This window comes from Hibiscus syriacus, unplaced genomic scaffold (assembly GCF_006381635.1).
Source record: "Hibiscus syriacus cultivar Baekdansim isolate YM2019G1 unplaced genomic scaffold, ASM638163v2 tig00116984_pilon, whole genome shotgun sequence".
NCBI classification, from domain to species: Eukaryota; Viridiplantae; Streptophyta; class Magnoliopsida; order Malvales; family Malvaceae; genus Hibiscus; species Hibiscus syriacus.
Genome location: NW_024063507.1, coordinates 666,848 through 686,106, shown reverse-complemented (window position 1 = coordinate 686,106; position 19,259 = coordinate 666,848). Strand labels below are relative to the sequence as shown.

Genomic DNA, 19,259 nt, shown 5'->3' with positions numbered 1-19,259 from the left:
CGTAGTATTTGTTTAAAGAAAACTCTCAATCATTTGAAATTAAACACTCAAACATCTGACATTCCTAAAGCTCGAACTCGGGACCTCAAAAAAGAACAATAATTCTTTTATCACTTATATGATCATTTAGATATTCTTTATCTTAAATTTTTTAAAATAAGTTTTAAAAATCAATTCTTACAAAATAAAATCAAAATCTATCCTATCTAAATTGAATACACATCCCTAAATATTTCAATTTTTATGATTGCTCAATCAAATTTTAATACTTAATTGAAAAGAAAAAAACCCAAAGTGAAGTTAAGAATCAGGCTAAAGGCAGCGTCGGCCGTGTGGCACATATCCACGTTCATGTGCCAAAGTTACTGAAAATTCCTCCCAAAGCAAAGCAAAGTTAAAATAAAAAATAAAACATGAATCATGTGGCTTGCGAGAGTTATAGAAGATTAACTTTTGGGGGGAGGTCAAATAATTGTTTTGGTCCTTCTATTTAATAAATTTGGATATTTAGTCCTTATCCTTTTACGAAATCATAGTCTGTTCATTTTTATTGAAACGGGGATTTCTTCTTCGTGTTCCTCGGACGATGGATGGTAGTTGGATGAATTATGAATGCTCACTATTTAAGGGAAACAGGTAATAAATCTCCACACAGTGCAATTAAGTAATGGCATAAATGAATACTTCCGAATTATAGTAAGCAGTAAATGAAAAAGAATCATTCATAAATCATACCCTTTGTCCTTTGAAACAAATGGGGTCTGTACTTCCATGAAAAAAAAATTAGGTATGTATTATATTAGGTACCTGTTAATTAATCACATATATTTTAATTATATTAGAAATTAAGTCGAATTAGATGTTTTAAATAATATTATTTTTTTCAACCATAAAATTTAAATGAAGTACATTAAACTTCTCATAAAAAGTTTTCCAAAGTAAGAGTAATATCACCATCAAAGTAATGGCAGCTTCAGCTTAGTCCGAGAAATTTGTGGTCAGCACCAACCAAAACCCACAAATACCCTAATGGAGCTGACCATAAAATAAATAATGTCTCCAAATTCAAACAACCATTTATAAAGGTGAGGCTTCCTAGGCAATTTCAAGATGTAATCAGCAATAAATAACTGGAAAGACGATTTTTCTTCTTACGCTTTGGGGGCAAGCAATTTGCATTCTTGTTCTTCCCATAAATCTATAGAAATATAGAATTAAATATAGGGTGAAGTGCATATTGAGTGCCTTAAATATCACTTTTGTTTTGTTTTAATACCTAAACTTTTATTCTTTTCAAAATCATGCACATCCTTAACTTTTTTGTTTCATTTTAATACATTGCATTTAAATATTTAGGTATTAAAATGAAATAAAAAGTAAATGTCGGGTATGATTTTAAAAAATTAAAAATTTAGGTACTAAAATAAAATAAAAGTGATAGTTAGATATTAAACATGTAATTTACCCTCAAATATATTATTATATATATTATTTAACTATTTTATCAATAATTTCATAATTTAATTAATATTGCTTTACTCAATAATTAGAATAAGGTAGATTTCATTTTAGTAATGTATAGAGTTAGTTTGTCCTAGTTATTTGGGATGGTTTGGAATAGTGAAAGAGAGAGAATCTAAAACAGTAAGATGCCAGCTATGAAGTTGAAGGATCAAATCATTCTCTGGGGTCAAATCTGGCATTGCAAATTTATTTCATTTTCTTTCTTTTATAGGGCATTTGTTCTCTCCCCTTATTTACTACTCGGATTTTAAATCAATCCTCCATTTTCCTTCTCTCTACCCCTCTCCCGCTCTAAACTCCCATTTTCCCATCCTTTCTTTATTTATTTGAGAAAGGAGATAAATGGGTTAATGGTTGATCGAGTTTTGAACCTTTTGATTCTTCCTCGACAAGATTTTCCAGCCAAGAAGAAAAAACCCCATGGCTGTTTCTCATTGTTTGATTGGTAATGATCAAAAGAAACACTGGTGGCTTACAAATAGAAAGGTTAAAAAAAGAAAAATGCTAAAGCTTTGATCTTTGATCCCGTCTTTGTTTTGTTTTCTCATCTTCTTAACACTGATCTGTTTAGGCTGTTGATAAGCACATTAAGGATGCGAGGAGTCTTATAGCGACGCAGGACCAAAACGAGATGGTTTCAGCTCTGAATCTCCTCGATGCGGCATTGGCTCTCTCGCCTGTTTCGAGATGGCCCTTGAACTCAAAGCCAGGTCTTTGCTGCACCTGAGGCGTTTCAGGGAAGTAGCTGACATGCTTCAAGATTACATCCCCAGTCTCAAGATGTCGTCCACCGAAGAATCCGGATCGCTTTCATCGGATAACTCGTCTCAGCGAGTCAAGCTTCTCCCTTCTGATAACTCCTCTGATTCACTCGGTCGTAACCCCCCTTTCAAATGTTTCTCTATCTTGGAATTGAAGAAGAAAGTCATGGTTGGGTTGTTGAAGAACTGCGAGAAAGAAGGCCAATGGAGGTGAAATTTTCACCACTGATTTTGTTCTTTACTTTGAATGGTTTTTTTTTTTAGCTCAGAGTCGGTGTAAACTCATTTTCGAAACAGGAACTTGGTTCTGGGTCAAGCATGTTGTCATCTAGGCCTAATGGAAGACGCCATGGTTCTCCTTCAAACCGGTAAGCGCCTTGCTTCCGCCGCATTCCGCCGCAAGAGCGTTTCCTTGTCCGAAGACAGCTTCTCCCTTCCCAACACTATAACCGCATCCGACGTATCCACCGCGGTCACAACGCCTCCTTCCACGCCACCTCGCAATCAAACCCCTTTTTCGAATCCGAAAACATTTCCCAGCTTCTATCCCATATCAAACTCCTCATCCGCCGTCGAACTGCCGCCATTGCCGCATTAGATGCGGGCTTATACTCAGAATCCATCCGCTATTTCTCGAAAATCATCGACGGCCGTCGCCCTACCCCTCAGGGATTTCTCGCAGAATGTTATATGCAAAGAGCCTCTGCTTACAAGGCGTCGGGACGTATAGCCGAGTCAATCTCCGATTGCAACAAAACTCTTACTCTTGATCCAACTTGCATCAAAGCTCTCGACACCAGGGCCTCACTTTTCGAAACAATCCGATGTTTACCGGACTGTTTACATGACCTGGAACACTTGAAACTGCTTTACAATACCATTTTGCGAGACAGGAAGCTTCCAGGCCCTGTCTGGAAGCGTCACAACGTTGGGTACCGGGAGATCCCGGTAAACTCTGTGCATTAACAGCTAAAATTCAACAATTGAAACAAAGGGTTGCTTCCGGAGAGTCCGGAAACGTTGATTACTATGCATTGATTGGCTTAAGGCGAGGGTGTTCAAGGTCTGAATTAGATAGGGCTCATTTGTTACTATGTTTAAGGCACAAACCGGATAAAGCTACCACTTCATCGACCGATGCGAGTTTGCCGATGAGCTTCATCTTGACTCGATTAAAGACCGAGCCAAGATGTCGGCATTGCTTCTTTACCGGTTGCTTCAAAAGGGTTATTCCAGCGTGATGGCTACTATTATTGAAGAAGAAGCGGCCGTGAAGCAAAAGAAAGCTGCGGCTGCTTTACAAGCAGCGCAGGCAGCAATTCAAGTGCAGCAAACTCAAAACTCGATCACTAAAACGAAACCTGAAACCAGCCCTGCTTCGACAGAGAATCCATCAAACGCTTCGAGCTGCAAATCCAGTGAAAACAAAGCCACAACAAATGTGTTTCAAGGTGTATTTTGCCGGGATCTTGCCGTTGTTGGGAACTTGCTATCGCAAGTTGGGTTTAATCGACCCCTTCCAGTGAAATACGAGGCACTAAGCTGCTGATTTTGCTACTGAGAATCGATTTAAAAAACATTCTCTTACGATATTTTTACCGGCCGTGGAATCTCTGCTTCACCCTTTCTATTTCTACAAAACATGGTTATAGTGTCTGCTAGGAAATTTTGTTTCTTTCATTTTATCCACTACCCTGTCCCTTTATATTACTTTGATTATTGAAAAATTATACTTTTGGCTACATTTTCTTTGAGATTCTACTAATGCTTTTGGCTATGCATTTCATTAACCAGCGTATTTAGATTTAGAAAGCTGCCATCATTTGGGCATAGTTTTTCATGCAAACTACTACACTATTTCTCCATTGCTCTCCTCAATGCACATAATTGCACATGATGGGATAGTTATGTGATGCAACTAGGGGTGTAAACGAGCCGAGTCGAGCTCGTGTATTGCCGAGCTCGACTCGAACTCAAAAACTTTAAATGTAGGATCGACTCGACTTGAAAACTCGCGAGCCTAAAATTTCCAAGTTCGACTTGAACTCGAAATATAATATTGAAACTCGACTCGGACTCGAAAAGGCTCGAACTCAAAAAAAATTCAGGAGCTCAATCGAAGCTCAAGACTCGAGCTCGATTGAAGATCGATTTTGAGCTCGAACTCGAACTCAAACTCGAATTTGAGCTCGATTCAAGCTCGAAATCGATTCAAGCTCGAACTCAAACTCGAATTCAAACTCAAATTTGAACCTACAAAAATCTTATATTACATTTAAAATATATAAATAATTTTCCCTTTAATCAACCATCACCAATACATTTTTTTATGATAATATGAACTCATTTCAGAAACTTTATAGGATGCATACAAGTAGTTAGATTGTAGAATAGGTTCTAAACACATAAGAATCTTTTAACATGATGGAATCTGATAACAATTATAAATATTACATATATATGTTTACCTACATATATACATACATAGATATATATGATCTATAATAAATTATATTAAACCTGATTTTTTTTCGTTAGTCTTCCAGAAGTGGACTACTTTGTTGGGTTACAAACATTTGCTAAATCGGTAACTTCAATTAGGAAAACTTGTCCAGAAAAAGAAAAAGATGCAGATCAAGGAGTGCAAATTTTTTCCCTTTACTAGAGGAACGCATTGGTTCAGTTTCCACTTTCCAGAAACTATGCCAGTTACAAGCATTTGGTTATGAACACGCATATGCACATGAATGCAGGCTGAGGTGAACAAGAGAGGAGGACCTTCGAGACAAGCAAAGCACAAGTTGTCTCTGATGCTGGCCAAACTCCTCATCTTCATACAAGCTTTCTCTGAAAAAGCAAGCATAAGATCAATATACTCACCCAAAACTCATTAAGTACTATACTTTGAATTAGAATCGCTCCCATTTATAGGCCCACTAACCTATACAAACTACCCATGAAAGAAACAGATCTTGCCATAATAAATTTAAATAAGCTGAAAGCAGATAAGTGAAGATAAACCTAATATCCCATCCCTATTTCACTCCAATCCCTGTTGTTTTTATTCACTGTAAAGTTCAATTTCCTAAGTGAACAAACTATTAACTACATTACAAAATAATTGCTTTTAGTTCTTTCCAATCTGAAACTTATGCAGTACGTATAGCTTAACTAAAGTAATCAATTATCACATGCCAAGAATGGACACAATATAGCTGTTGAATCCAAATTTTCACCCTCTTCCAGCTCAATAAAAAATCGAAAACGGAAAAGTTGAACCATGCTAAATCTCCAAGAACAAGTAAAACAGCCCAAGCTTACCAAAATTTGAAATTTACCCACTTAACGTACTGAATGTCAAACTAAATTGTCATTTTTCTAGTGTAACTAAATCAAAACATCAAGAATAACTTTCTTCACTTCGTTTCGTCCAATTTCCTCACCTACAAATCAGATCAAAACAACCGACACCTAAACCCAAACTAAATAAAAGAAAAATGCCAAAGAAAAAAACTCAGGCTTACATGATAGGAACGCTAGTGGAGATCTCGGGCCAAAATTGATCAACGAAGCTAATTAAATTAGAAAGTGCGTGATATTTCAACTGAGGATTGCTCTCGTTAAGCATCTCCAATAAGGCGAGGGGAAGTTTTAGCCAGGGAAAGTTTGAGGGGAAATGAATTAGGGTAAGAGTTTTTACCCTAGATATCCTGTTTTTTGTTCCTTCAATTTGTACTTGTTTTCAATTGTGTCTTGTAATTTTAATTATTTGAGATTGTAATCCCTTAGTAGGTTTGTTTAATTTAATGAGTAATTTCTACTTTATATGCCTATTTTCAGTTTTATATTGTTTTGGTCCTTCATGGCATTTTTTAAATATGAGTTTAAGTTATTAATAGTAGGTTTAATCTTATATTGTTTCATCTTAATGTATGTGCATTTGCATTTCATTCGTATGCATGCATGTATCGTGTAAGCACATTTTAGTTTAGGTAATAGTTTAGGAGTCGTATAATATCATTTTGTATAATTTGTATGTTACCTTCATGTTCATAACTAAAACCCTAAACCCCAAACCCAAACCCCAAACCCCAAACCCCAAACCCCAAACACTAAACCCTAAACACTAAAACATAAACCCTAAACCCTAAATCCTAGACCCTATCACATATTTATAAGGGATCTTAGATGTATTATAGAATTTTTAATATATTTTTAAAATTTTATAATTATCAATAATGTATTTTTAATAATGTAATTTTAAAAAATCTAAAATTATAATATAACATTTTTTCGAGCTGCTCACGAGCTTTTCGAGTCGAATATCGAGTAGCTCGTTTCGGCTCGTTAAGAAATCGAGTCGAGTTCGAGCTCGAGTCGAGTCCATTCGATCCGAGTATTTATCGAGCCTTGATCGAGTCGATCTCGAGTAGCTCGCGATCTGTCTCGTCTCATTTACAGCCCTAGATGCAACATCCTAATTTAAAGTTAAAAGGAAATGTACAACTGAAAATATTATAAAATTAATATTTTCAGTTGAGTATAATCTAAAATATTAATTTTTTAATATTTTCGGTCGAATCGAAAATATTATAAAGAATGTAACATTTTTATTTTTCAACCTAAAATGTTCGAAAATATTATGAAGAAGATTTGCAACAGAAAAATATTAAAAAAAATTAACATTTTAAATTATTTCCAACCGAAAATATTATTTTAAACATTTTTTATGGTGTCTTTCATTAACCTTGAATTAGGATGCCTTTCTTATACTGTCCCACGCGATAGAGTTGGTGGGTAAAAAGAGGCTGCTGGGTTGTTGTAAAACAGCATTGTATTTTTTTTCAGGAAAAAAAACCATGGGTGAAAATTAGAGTAATAAAATCATTGTTTATAGATGAATTTAAATATTAGAATATTTGAAATAAAATCAAGTTTGAAGATTGAATCATAAAAATATTATTAAATTTAAAGACTATGTAAACCAATAGGATTAAATTAAATAACTTGTCTTAGAAGATAGAACCATCACCTTACCATAATCTCATACAAGAATTAGTACTACAATGGCAAATAAGTTACGTGGAATTAGTCGATTGAATCAATCGACAATTTGAACGATTTAATTGATGATTTGAAATTAAAATTTAAACTTTTTAAAAAATATCAATTAATTAAACTCGATGATATTTATTACGAATTTTTATTTTATAAACATGTTATTAATTTTTAAATTACAAAATACTGATATGGTCAACTCCGATGGATTGATATTAATCAAAACTTAAAAAAATAACTTCTCTTTGAAAGTTAACAGAAAAAGGTTCCTAATCCCTTTGATTGCAAGCGATTTATGTTCCCTCTCTTTACTTTACATCTTGTAGCTTCCTCTGTATCTTTGTATATAATTCTCAGGTCATTGAGATTTGTGACACGTAAAATTAAAACGATAAAATAATAGGTCTGTTTATGAATTTCATTCCTATAATTTACAATAATCTGACAACATAGTGCAATTAATTAACCGAAAACGAGCATGTTGTCTCCGTGAAAATCAAGTTTCACGGTAGCTATGCACAGTGCATGAATCTCACAGCTCGGTTTTCCTCTAAATAAATTTAATATTTATATAATTTTAATATTTTTATGTTCATTAAATATTTAATCTTACATCTTTTAAAATTTTAAAGTAATTTCTTGAAATTTCATTCACTGACATAAAATTCTGTTCGTTGGATCCCTTGACACCTACTTAATATTCAAACTAGTTTGATGTCTGTGTGTATATATATATATATATTCATTTAGTTAACGTAATGATTTTTTGTTATTGATATGTTCAGTTCACCTTTTCAAAAGCAACTTTTTTTTTTATTTTTTAATATTTTCTTGTGGCGAAAGAAAAGGGTCGTTCTGCATCAATTCCCTCGAGGCTGACATTTTAATTTCATTTCATTCTACACTATGTCAATAGACTTAGATATACACATTTCGAATTATAAAATTATTTTAATTAAGAATAAACAAAAATTCGGTTCATATATATAGGGGCGTAATCCATTTACATCCACTATAAAATTAAGAGTTTTATATTTTTTAACACCATTGGATGAGATAAATCAAAGGTTGAGATTAACAATAGAAAAAGATAGATATTCATTGAAAAAATAAAGAGTTAATCTCAGGTTTTAATTTTCCTCAATCTAATGATTTTAAAAAGATATAGAACTTTACATTATGTGTAAGTAGATCCTAACTCATATATTTACTGTTAGATATGAGACTTCTTTTCATTCGACCCATCATGTATTCGTATATCATGTATACGTATATACTTGTTTTTTGTACTTGGATTCAAACGTGTGCTAAATGTATAATTATGCCACAGGCACCATGTGATAGAATCATGTGCTTCGCTTCTGGTCATTAGAAAGTATAATCAACGATTCCAAAAAAAAAAGTATATATATTCGTAAAACTGGTATTTTGTCCAAGCTAGATGACTAAATTATACTTGTACAATACACCTTTTATCTGACGAAATTCCCTGTTTTTTTCTATGATTTTGTGTTTATAAAACATAAAGAAAAAGTATAAAGAACAAAACTAATAATATTTTTCAATATTTAAATCTTAAGATTTAAATTATATATATATACAAGTATAAAATTAGAACACCCAAAATATCGGGGAGTTATGTTGTGAGGCACCTAAATAAGGCTAATAAACGTCGTGAGCGGTTAAAAAGTGACAGGTTAAAAGCAGAACGCAAAATGTTATAATACAAAACTAAAAAGTTATCAATCCTACTAATATAACAGGTTGCACCTAAAATGTTATAAACTGTAAGAAAATAAGTTATAAACAGTAAATATTATGAATATTATTAATATTTTAGATTGCGCCTAAAATGATATAAACAATAAGAAAATAAGTTATAAACGGTGAATGTTATGAATATTATTAACATTTTAGATTGCTCCTAAAATGTTATTAGAGTTTATGTTGATGGGGCTTTAGCTTTTCTCACGATAACAACATAAGTTAAAAGCTGAAAATGTTATAAATACCTATTGTAACGTCCTAATCCAGTACGACACAAAGATCGATGAAATAAGGTATCACACGGACCACCGGAGTGGCTGACCCAAAAATTTTCTTTTTAAAACGACGTAGCATACACTTGAAAATTCATCCATAAAAATAATAGCAAGTTAAATACAAAGTGTTTGGTTTTCACATACAGGAGCTCCCAAACAATTAAATTAAAGTTTACAATAATATCAAAATACATTTGTTACGACTCGAATATACAAGGGTCTATATACCATACATGACCACTAAAAAAAATCTGAGACATACTCAAGCGTCTGGAAGGTAGTCTAGGCGATGGCTCCCCAAAAGCTCCTCGTACGAACCTACGCTTGGAAACAAATTCCAAACGCTGAGCTCACAAGCTCAATGCCACACTAATAAACGAAAACTATACTACATGCATCTTAATGTGCATGCTAACAAACATATCTATTAGCATACGACTATGCTAAGCTAAAACATACATACAGGGGTAGGCATCATAGTGCGGCTGAGGGGCTATATCTCGGAGCTCACATATCCCTCTATCCTACCTAGGGTAGGATCCAATATTCTACATCGAAAACTGCAAACTCAGTTAACTTGCTTAGTTGAGCCTTGGGCCATCTATGCTCAGTTAGAGAAGAAGTGCCTATTGCACTAACTTGAGGTTTGCCAGGTAATCTAACATACAATCGTTCACCCTATTTCTAGAGTTTTTTGGGTGTCCGATTCATTTCACGAACATCATGCAAGACAAGTCTTATGATTCCCTAAGTTATAGGGTTTCCAAATGAACATTTACATTGTTAATATTGTTCCCACTTGATATCTTATTGGAGAAATTAAGGATGCTTTGGGTCCCTTAACATTGGCTTTGGATTCCCATAAATTTATTGTCTAGAAAGGTGAGATGGTATCGATACTAGTCCTATCAGTATCGATACTAACCCAGGAGTATCAATACTCCCCTTTGAGTATCGAAACATGACAGCTTAAATCAACTATGAAAGAAGGGGTAGCATTGGTACCCTTATGGGGAGTATCGATACTCAACCCTTGGTATCGATACTCCCATGAGTATTGGTACCCTTATGGGGAGTATCGATACTCAACCCTTGGTATCGATACTCCTATGAGTATCGGTACCAAAATTGGCCAATAGAAAAACAGTCTCGAAATCCCTCCTTCAAGTATCGAAACCGAGCCCTTAGTATATATACTCGATGCATGAGTATCAATACTTTTACCCCAAAACCCACTTATTTTTGCCTTGCATAAGAACGATATTGGTACTGTTCGTCCAGTATCGATACTGGTACTAAAAATGCCCTATTTGGGTATATTAAATCCCTTCTAAACCACCTTAAAAGCTCTAATGAGGTCCCTAAATGTTATTAGTCTTATTTGAGTTTTTTAAGGTTGTAAGAAGTCATTTTACAACTCAAAAACACATAAGTCTAATATTCACCATGAACATGCTCATAAACTTCAAAAGCTAATGTAATCTAAATCAATGTATTAAAAAGGCATACAAATGGTATAGAAAGGTTAATTTCTCCTTTCCCCTTACCTTTGAGTTTTCTCTCGCTTTTTTCACTAATTAAAGACAAAGTAAATGAGTTACTAACTCATTTAGAAGCTTGGATTGAAGTTAAGAACACCCCCTATAACTTGAATCCACTAAAATGAACTAGAATCACTTGATTCTTTTAAACCTCCCTAAATCCCATTTTTGAATCCTATGCTTAAAACTTGAAATATGAGGCTTAATTTAAAGCTTGCTAGATGGAAAAAAACATTCTTACCTTTATAAATCAAACCTAAACTTGTAGCATTTCCAAGAATTAATCTTTGCTATGCCTCTTGGAGAAGAAAAGAAAAAGATGAAGAAGAGAGTAGAAAGAAAAATTGGTGAAGGCTAGAAATATGGCTCCCCCAACATGATATCATCTCCCAATAAATGATTTTCAGCTTTTGTTTTGAAAAGGGAAAAATGCTCTTTTAGTCCCTCATTCTTTGGTCCATAAATAAAATGGTCCCAAACTTTATTATTTGGGCCCAAAACAGTCCCATTATCCCTTCTTAACTTGATTTAAGTGGTTTTATAAATTCATTGGGTTTGTTTTAAAAATGTCAGGTTGACCTGAACTACTAACCCGAGATTCGGGGCGTTACACCTATAATGAATACGGTTACGCCCAAGAATGTCATGGTTCAGCTATTCATAACATTTTCTACTTATTTTGTTATCGTAGGAAAATCTAAGCCTCCATCAATTTAAACTCTGACAATATTTTAGGCGTAACCCATTTTACTAATAAAAATATTAATGTTCCAGATCGCAGCCTACTTTTTTAGTGAACCATGAAATTCTTGGGCACAACCAAAAATGTTAATAATATTTATAACATTTAATGTTTATAACTTATTTTCTTACCGTTTATAACATTTTAGGTCAACATGTTATGTTACTAAGATTGGTAACTTTCCAGTTTTGCATTATAACATTTTGTATTTCATTTTTAAACTGTAAGATAAATTTCCAGATTACACCATTTTAAATTATTTTACGAACATTGGCAAATAGATTTCATTAATAATTGAAGTAATCAGAATTACAACACAAAAAAATATAAAGAGAAAATTGGAGACAATAATAACCAAAATACTCATACAAAAATAAAATATTAAACTTAAAGATATAAGAAAAATAAAACCTTCCGTTGAGAATAATGACCAACATCAAAAGAACCCACTAACCTTCATAAAAACTCATTGTCTTTGTCGAATGAGACATTTTACGAAGTGATAAAAGAATGTTGAGTAAACCAAACAATTTGGTATGTTGCTTTTCTACATAATTCTGATTATATCAGCAAACAACCTTCTAGAAAAGAAGAGATCTAACTATATGCGACCACCTAAAAACTAATCAAAAAATAATATCGTGATGGTTTTTGTCCGAAAACCAAAACAATCGCAAAATATGCGAAAAATGTATGAAAAATCATAAGGATCATGCCACAAAAACGAGGAAAACACATGCTACAAGAGCATATATTCTTATTCAAAATTAAAAAGACTCAAGAAAAAAAAGAGATGATATCGAAGAACGTGTAACACCCCAAATATTTGTCTAGTAGTTTCGTGTCAACTAATAATTTATTTAATAGATTTATTATAGCTTGAAGGTCCATTAGATCAAAATTGAGTTTAACCGGGTAAGAAATTAGCCTTGTTGAAGATAAAAAGTGAAATTTTAAACTTAGAAAGTATGTAAGAGGACCTAGAGTGTGATTTACGCATTTGAGAAAAACATGTCTGATTTATAGGGATTTTTTCTCCTTTGGGTGTGGGTTTTATGGAGGAATAAAAAAATGGTTCTATTTCCTTCTTCATCTTCATCTTCATCTTCATCTTCTCTTTTCTTTTCTTCTCATTTCTTCTTTTATTCTCTCCAATGCTCTATCTTTCTTAATCATCTTCACCCATCTAAAAATCAAAGGTTAGATTCTTGGTCCTTGAATCATAAGCTTCAAAGTGAGCTCATTTTAGGAGGGTTTAAGCTCGAAGAGCTTTCTCCATTGGTTTCTATTTTTCTATAGTTTAGTTGTTGTTTAATAACTAGTATTATTCATTTTTCATATTGGAACTATTAGGTGACTTTTGGTAGATGGAAGAGTACTGCAAGAACCTCCAAAGAGCTAGGTCAAGGAAAAGTTGGTTCTTGGAGGATCTAAAAAGGTATTTGGCTAGCTAAGAGCTGAGATAACACATTATAACTCTTACTTACTACTTGTATCTCATCTACATGAGTTTGTTTGTTTGTATGGGGTGGAATAACATGCGTGGAGCTTGAGTGCTTGATTTTTTGAAATTGACATTTTAGGGTTAGGTTGGTATAAAAATGATGTATAATGACCCCTAATGACTTTTATAAGCTTTAATAATCAACTTAGACCCTTAAACAAAAGTTTAGGGTGAGTTTTGGAGTGTTTCCTAAGTAAAACAATGTGTTTATGGGCAATAGTATCGATATTGTATGAAATGGTATCGATATTATTCATATCCTGGGTGAAAATGGGTTTTCTGGGTCTCGATATCAATACTGGATGAATTGGTATCGAATTGATCCCTTGGTACTGATATCGAGGATTGTAATATTGACACCGAAAAGTCGATATCGATATTGTTGATATCTATATCGGATAAGTTGGTATCTATATCGGATGAATTTGTATCCATACAGAAGGCTTGGTATCAATACCCAAAGTGGTTGAGTATCTTCAAGATGTCAAAAAGACTTAAGAGTGAGATTTTAATATCGTTTTAGATCAAGCATCTAACTTGTTTTGCTTTAATGTGTTCCTAATTATGCTTTTACTTGATTGTTTCTTGATTTCGATGATTGTAAAGATCTTAATTCATTTGGTTGTCTTGGATATATTGTGAGATGAGGGATGGAAACTTGTGATTTTGTTGTGTTGATTAGGGAATGCTTGAGGGCAAATATTGAATAAGTGAGTGGAAATTTAATAAGTGTTTTATTTTGTTACTATTTTACTATTAATTGCTCATTGTTATCTATTTGATATTTATTGATTTGGGGCATTTTTATTCATTTTCGGTACAGGACGTTAAATTCTAAAAATAGTGCTAAACAGGCAAAATTTTGCAGTTTTTATTTTCTAGAGTCAAGGCTGGATTAGTGGGCATGATATTGTGTGATGTGGCAACTTCTAGAAGATTCAGTCAACATTCTAGAAGGGCAGGTGGATAATTAGGATTAATTTTAAATTTGGATTGAGAATTATCATTTATTTTTAGAATTTTATTTGAATATTTTTTAGATTTATCTTTAGCTAATTTTCTTTCATTTTTTAGGGTTTTAAAGAACCATAAATACCCCCTCAGGGTAAGCATGAAATACATCTCGATTTAGCTTGTTCTTTGCTTTCTTATTTTATAAAAGTTTTCTTCTTTTCCTTTACGTTTTTACTTTTTAATTTCTTACTTTATTTTCTTTAAAAAATGCTAGGTATGATTTTTATCATACTTAGCTAAGTTTTCCCATAAGCTAAAGGCTGAAGCGATGACTCAATTCCGATTGTGAGAATTGAAAAGCACTAAATACCTTCGAGTAATATTCTCAATTTTCTACAAACTTGGATTGGAAATCAACCTTTCATTTAAAATCAAAATGCTTTCATTTCAAAAAGTGCACGTTGGTTTGATTGTTGTTTCGATTTAAAGTTGGGAGGAAGAATCAACTTGTAGCAAGTTCGACTTCCTAGAAACACACTTAGAGGCAGTATGCTAAGGGAAATTGAGACCATATTCGAATCTCATTAAGACAAAATAATCTGAGATGGATTTTTTCAAATATTAAATTGAGTTAATGCTTGAGACGATAGTTGTGGTTAGTCCAAATAAGGACTGGATCCAAAGATTGATTTTGGATTGTAGACTGCAACCGACATTAATCTGAAGTAAAAATCTTATTCAAGTATCAATTGGAATTGTAATATCCCAAATTTTTGTTAGTAACTATTTGAAAGTTTTATAACCAAAATATAAATTTTGAAAAGTTTGGGGACCAAAATTGTAATTTTTAAAAGTTATATATATTGGCCCGTAAATGAATAGTTTGTCCCAAAATTAACGTTTTTGTGAGAATCAAAATTTTCATTTGGGATTTGTATTAAAAGCTATAAACCAGTAAAGTCTAGTAAGAAATTGGGTAATCAGATCGAATCAAAAGTTTACAAAAATTTGAAGGATGTTAGATAAAGGTTGGAAATATCATTTCCATATTTTAGAAGAGTGAAATTTAGTATGGATCAGTGGAATTGAAGTAAATTTTCCCTATTTAGCCGAAATTGGGAAAATTTAGTGACTAAATTGCAATTTTCAAAAATTGTATGGCTAAAGTAGAAAGTCAACTTCAATTTGGTTCATCTTTGGCTATGTAATATTTTAATGGAAGATATTTCAATGGAAAATGGTAATTATCATTATTCATTAATGGCAAATTTGGGATTTATCATTAATAATTCAGTTAAATTAGTTTAAAGCCATGTGTATTATGAAAATTACTAGAAAAACCAAGTGAAATTGCTCTTCTTATTCACTTGGCTGAAGCTTAATAGCTACCCAAGATGAGGATTTTATTTTGATTTTTAAAGCTACATGATTTGTTTTTGGATTAAACTATTAGATAGAGAATTAATCCTTTTGAAATTCTCTATCATTTGGTATAAATATATCATGGAAATCATGTTTGGATGATGAGTTTCCTAAATTGGGTGTTTGAAGAACATGTTTGATTTTGAAGATTTTATGGAAACGTTTTATGTTATTGATGTTATAGATTAATTCTATAGCATGAGTGGTGATTAAAATCAAGTATAGAAGCTTATATGAAATTCGACCATAGCTAGGGTTTATAGAAATTGGTTGAATTTTGATTGAATTTGATGTTAGGATGATAGGAATAACATGAATTTAACCATAGGAGCTTGAATTCATGCTTGGGATTGAATTGAAATCAAGCCCTAGCATACCAATGATATTCGACCTTAAGGAATTAATAAGGGAAAAATTTTGAAATTTTTCCTATGGTTGAGAATTAATATTAGATATGTTCTACATAATTTGGAGATTTAATTGGATAAAATTGGAACCTTGAGATAGTTAAAGGATTATTTTGCAAGTTTTGAGAATTATGAGATATTGATAATAAATTGTGCAATTATGGGTGGTCAATATTATTATTTAATTAATGAAAGCTGAATTTTAAGTTAGACTGTTGTTTTGAGATTGAAGTGCAAATATGGTGAAATTCTATAGTGGAATTCAAATGGTCTTTAATTTAATGACTTAATATTAAGTTTGCAAATATGAAGGCATTAGTTGAGTATGAAATTACAATGCTGGAAATTATTACTTGAATGCTTAATTTCGAGTTTGAGTATTTATTTGGGATTAAATTGCAAGTTGATAAAGTTTATAGTTGAATTTGAAAAGGCTAGGAAAAATTAAAGATGAAATTACAAGTATTTGAATGTTAAAGTATTGGATTGAGTATATTATTTACATGCTGGAATTTTAATGTTTGGTTTGAGATAAGTTGAAATGATGAAGGATCATTTTGAGCTAAATGAAAAAGTTGATGTGAATTCTAAAAAGAATTCATAAATAATGATTTAAATGCAAAGTTTATGAAAGTTGAAGGGTTATTGATGAGAAGGAATTTACGGAATTGATAGTTGTTTTTGAAAAAGTTGAAGTAATCGTGGAATAGTAATTTGGTTTTATATCGATTAAGTATTGATTTTTATTTTATAGATTTTATATTATTGAGTTTAGGTTATGTTAGTATAACACTAACATAAAGTTTGATCATTGTGTTATGTATGTGATGTCGCACAAACTACGACAAACCTTGTGATTCTAGTGATTTGAAAGGAAAGGAAAAAGCACACTAGTAAAGGATATCGTATAAAAGGTTAGATAGTGAGGCAAATGTGAGTGCATTTATTTATTTAATTATACTGAATGAGGAAAACCTATGATAAATCAAACTCAAATGATTTATTTTTAAAGAAAAGTTTGAATCAAATTATGGAATATTTTCATAATGGTTACCTAAATGATTTATGATTTATTTTGGGTATCAATTATCCAATATATGTTTTATATGATATTTTCTGAAAAGATATTTGACTGAATATTCTAAAATCATTTTAAAGAATGATCTGAATTTTAATGATGGAATATTTCCTTAATGATTTCCTAAATGTTTTCTGAATTATTTTAAGGTATGAAGTGCCGAAGTTATGATTTTTATATGATGATGAGTTGAAATGATCTTGATTTGGAAATGTGGATTTTTAAATGAACATGATATGATCTGAAAGCCCATTTTATGTTGCATTGAGAGTTGTAGGTACACTTGGCATGCCATGAAGTTGAGTAATTTTGATTTTGATTCTGATTTGGTATATTCGTGTACATTATGTACTGCACCGTTGTTCCAAATGAGATGATTGCACTTGGAGCGCATATTCTGATTTTGATGATAGCACCGTTGTTGCTTAGTGCACACATTCTGTCTGACTCACGTACCTTGCATTCTCTTAAATATACATTGAGCTATGAAAATGAAATATGAAAGTTCTGAAATGTGTCTAAATGAAAAAGAATATGAAATGATTATTATGTCTAATAATGTTTGTCATGATTTTGATAAAATCATGAAATGATATGATTTTCAGGTTTCTGACGAGGAAAAAGGCTTGAATAAATTGGTTTGAAAGTGGAATGATTATATTAGAATTATATTTTATTGTTTTGATGAATTTATGATATTTTATGTTCTATCTCGCCTTGAATTATTAATGACTCACTAAGTTTTACTTAATGTGTGATGATTTTAATGCATAGGTTCAGAAAAAGAAAAGGACGTGAAGGGAGGAGCCTTGTGAGTTTCTTTTTCAAAATCGTACCTATAATCAGTATCAGTAAGACATCTAAGATGTTCTTTTGGGTTTTTAGTGGCTTTTATATTATATTTGTTCGGTTGCTTTGATGTATTTATTTAAAATGGTCTGTAATAGTAAATTATGACCCTTTTTTATTATGGTTATGTTGAAAAAACATTTTGATATTTCGATATAACAAAAGTGTTAATGATTTTTAAGATTGAATTTTAATATTATATATTTAATTCAAAATTATATATTCGATTCAATTATTCGAATATCAAAAAATATTACTCCAAGTTTTCAAAGTTCAATTTTTACTCCTTACTAAATGAAAAATTGTGATTTATACTTAAAATATTTTTAGAACAATTTTTACAAAGTATTTCGAACCATAATCGAGTCAAAATTGAGTTTTTAATAGGGAAGTACCGATACCTTCTTAACAAGTATCGATACCCCTCAAACATTGAATGCAAAAGAGGTACAGATACCCCATAGGGTATCGATACCCCTTTATATAGGATTACCGATACCTAGCCCAAAGGTACCGATACCCTTTATTTGATTTTGACTCCGAGAAATAATAGAATGCAAAATGGGTACTGATACCATGACAGGTATCAATACCTCTTTACATATTAGTATTGATACCCCCTTGAGAGGTACCGATACCATTGGTTTTGTAACGGTCGAAATATTTGAATTTTATACAGCTAGTGCCTATACTCCTTGAAGGAGTATCGATACCCATACGCTCCCAGCAGTTTTTTCAAGTGGATTTTCACACTACAACCACTCTTTTATCACCAATTTGATTCCCAACGATCTGAATTCACCCAATGTGTATTTAAACAAGTTCTAAAGCCTTTGATCTTCAAGAATTGAAAAAGAAAAACAAGATAGAAAACATCAAACATCAAGTTTAACCAATTCAAGCCAAATTCCTTTCAATATTCATTTTCTAAAGCCTTTGATCTTCAAGAATTGAAAAAAGAAAAACAAGATAGAAAACATCAAACATAAGTTTAACCAATTCAAGCCAAATTCCTTTCAATATTCATTTTACTTTCAATAACACACTTTGTGCTCAATTGTATTCATCTTGAGTGTTTTTCCTTGTTCTAGAATTGTGCAAACATCTTACCTTGTGAGTTTTTTTTGTAAGTTTGCAAAATTTGTAAGTTTCTCTTTGGGAGAGAGTGTTCTCAAGAATTTGGGGTATAATTCTTGAGAGAGTTGTAAGGTTACTCTTTGTCTTTAAAAGAAAGACAAATTAGTGAATTTGTGGAAAATCCTTAGTGTGGATAGCTAAGGTAGTGGACGTAAACTTTGGTTGAGAAAATGAAACCACTTCTAATCGCTGTGCAAATATTTAATTTTCTGTCAAAGCTTCCACCAAAGTTTTAATTAC

General features: G+C 32.1%; 1 pseudogene; it reads left to right on the top strand.

Moving 5' to 3' along the window:
- Positions 1 to 1,783: 1,783 nt before the first annotated feature.
- Positions 1,784 to 3,855, top strand: LOC120193069 (annotated as a pseudogene).
- Positions 3,856 to 19,259: the final 15,404 nt, after the last annotated feature.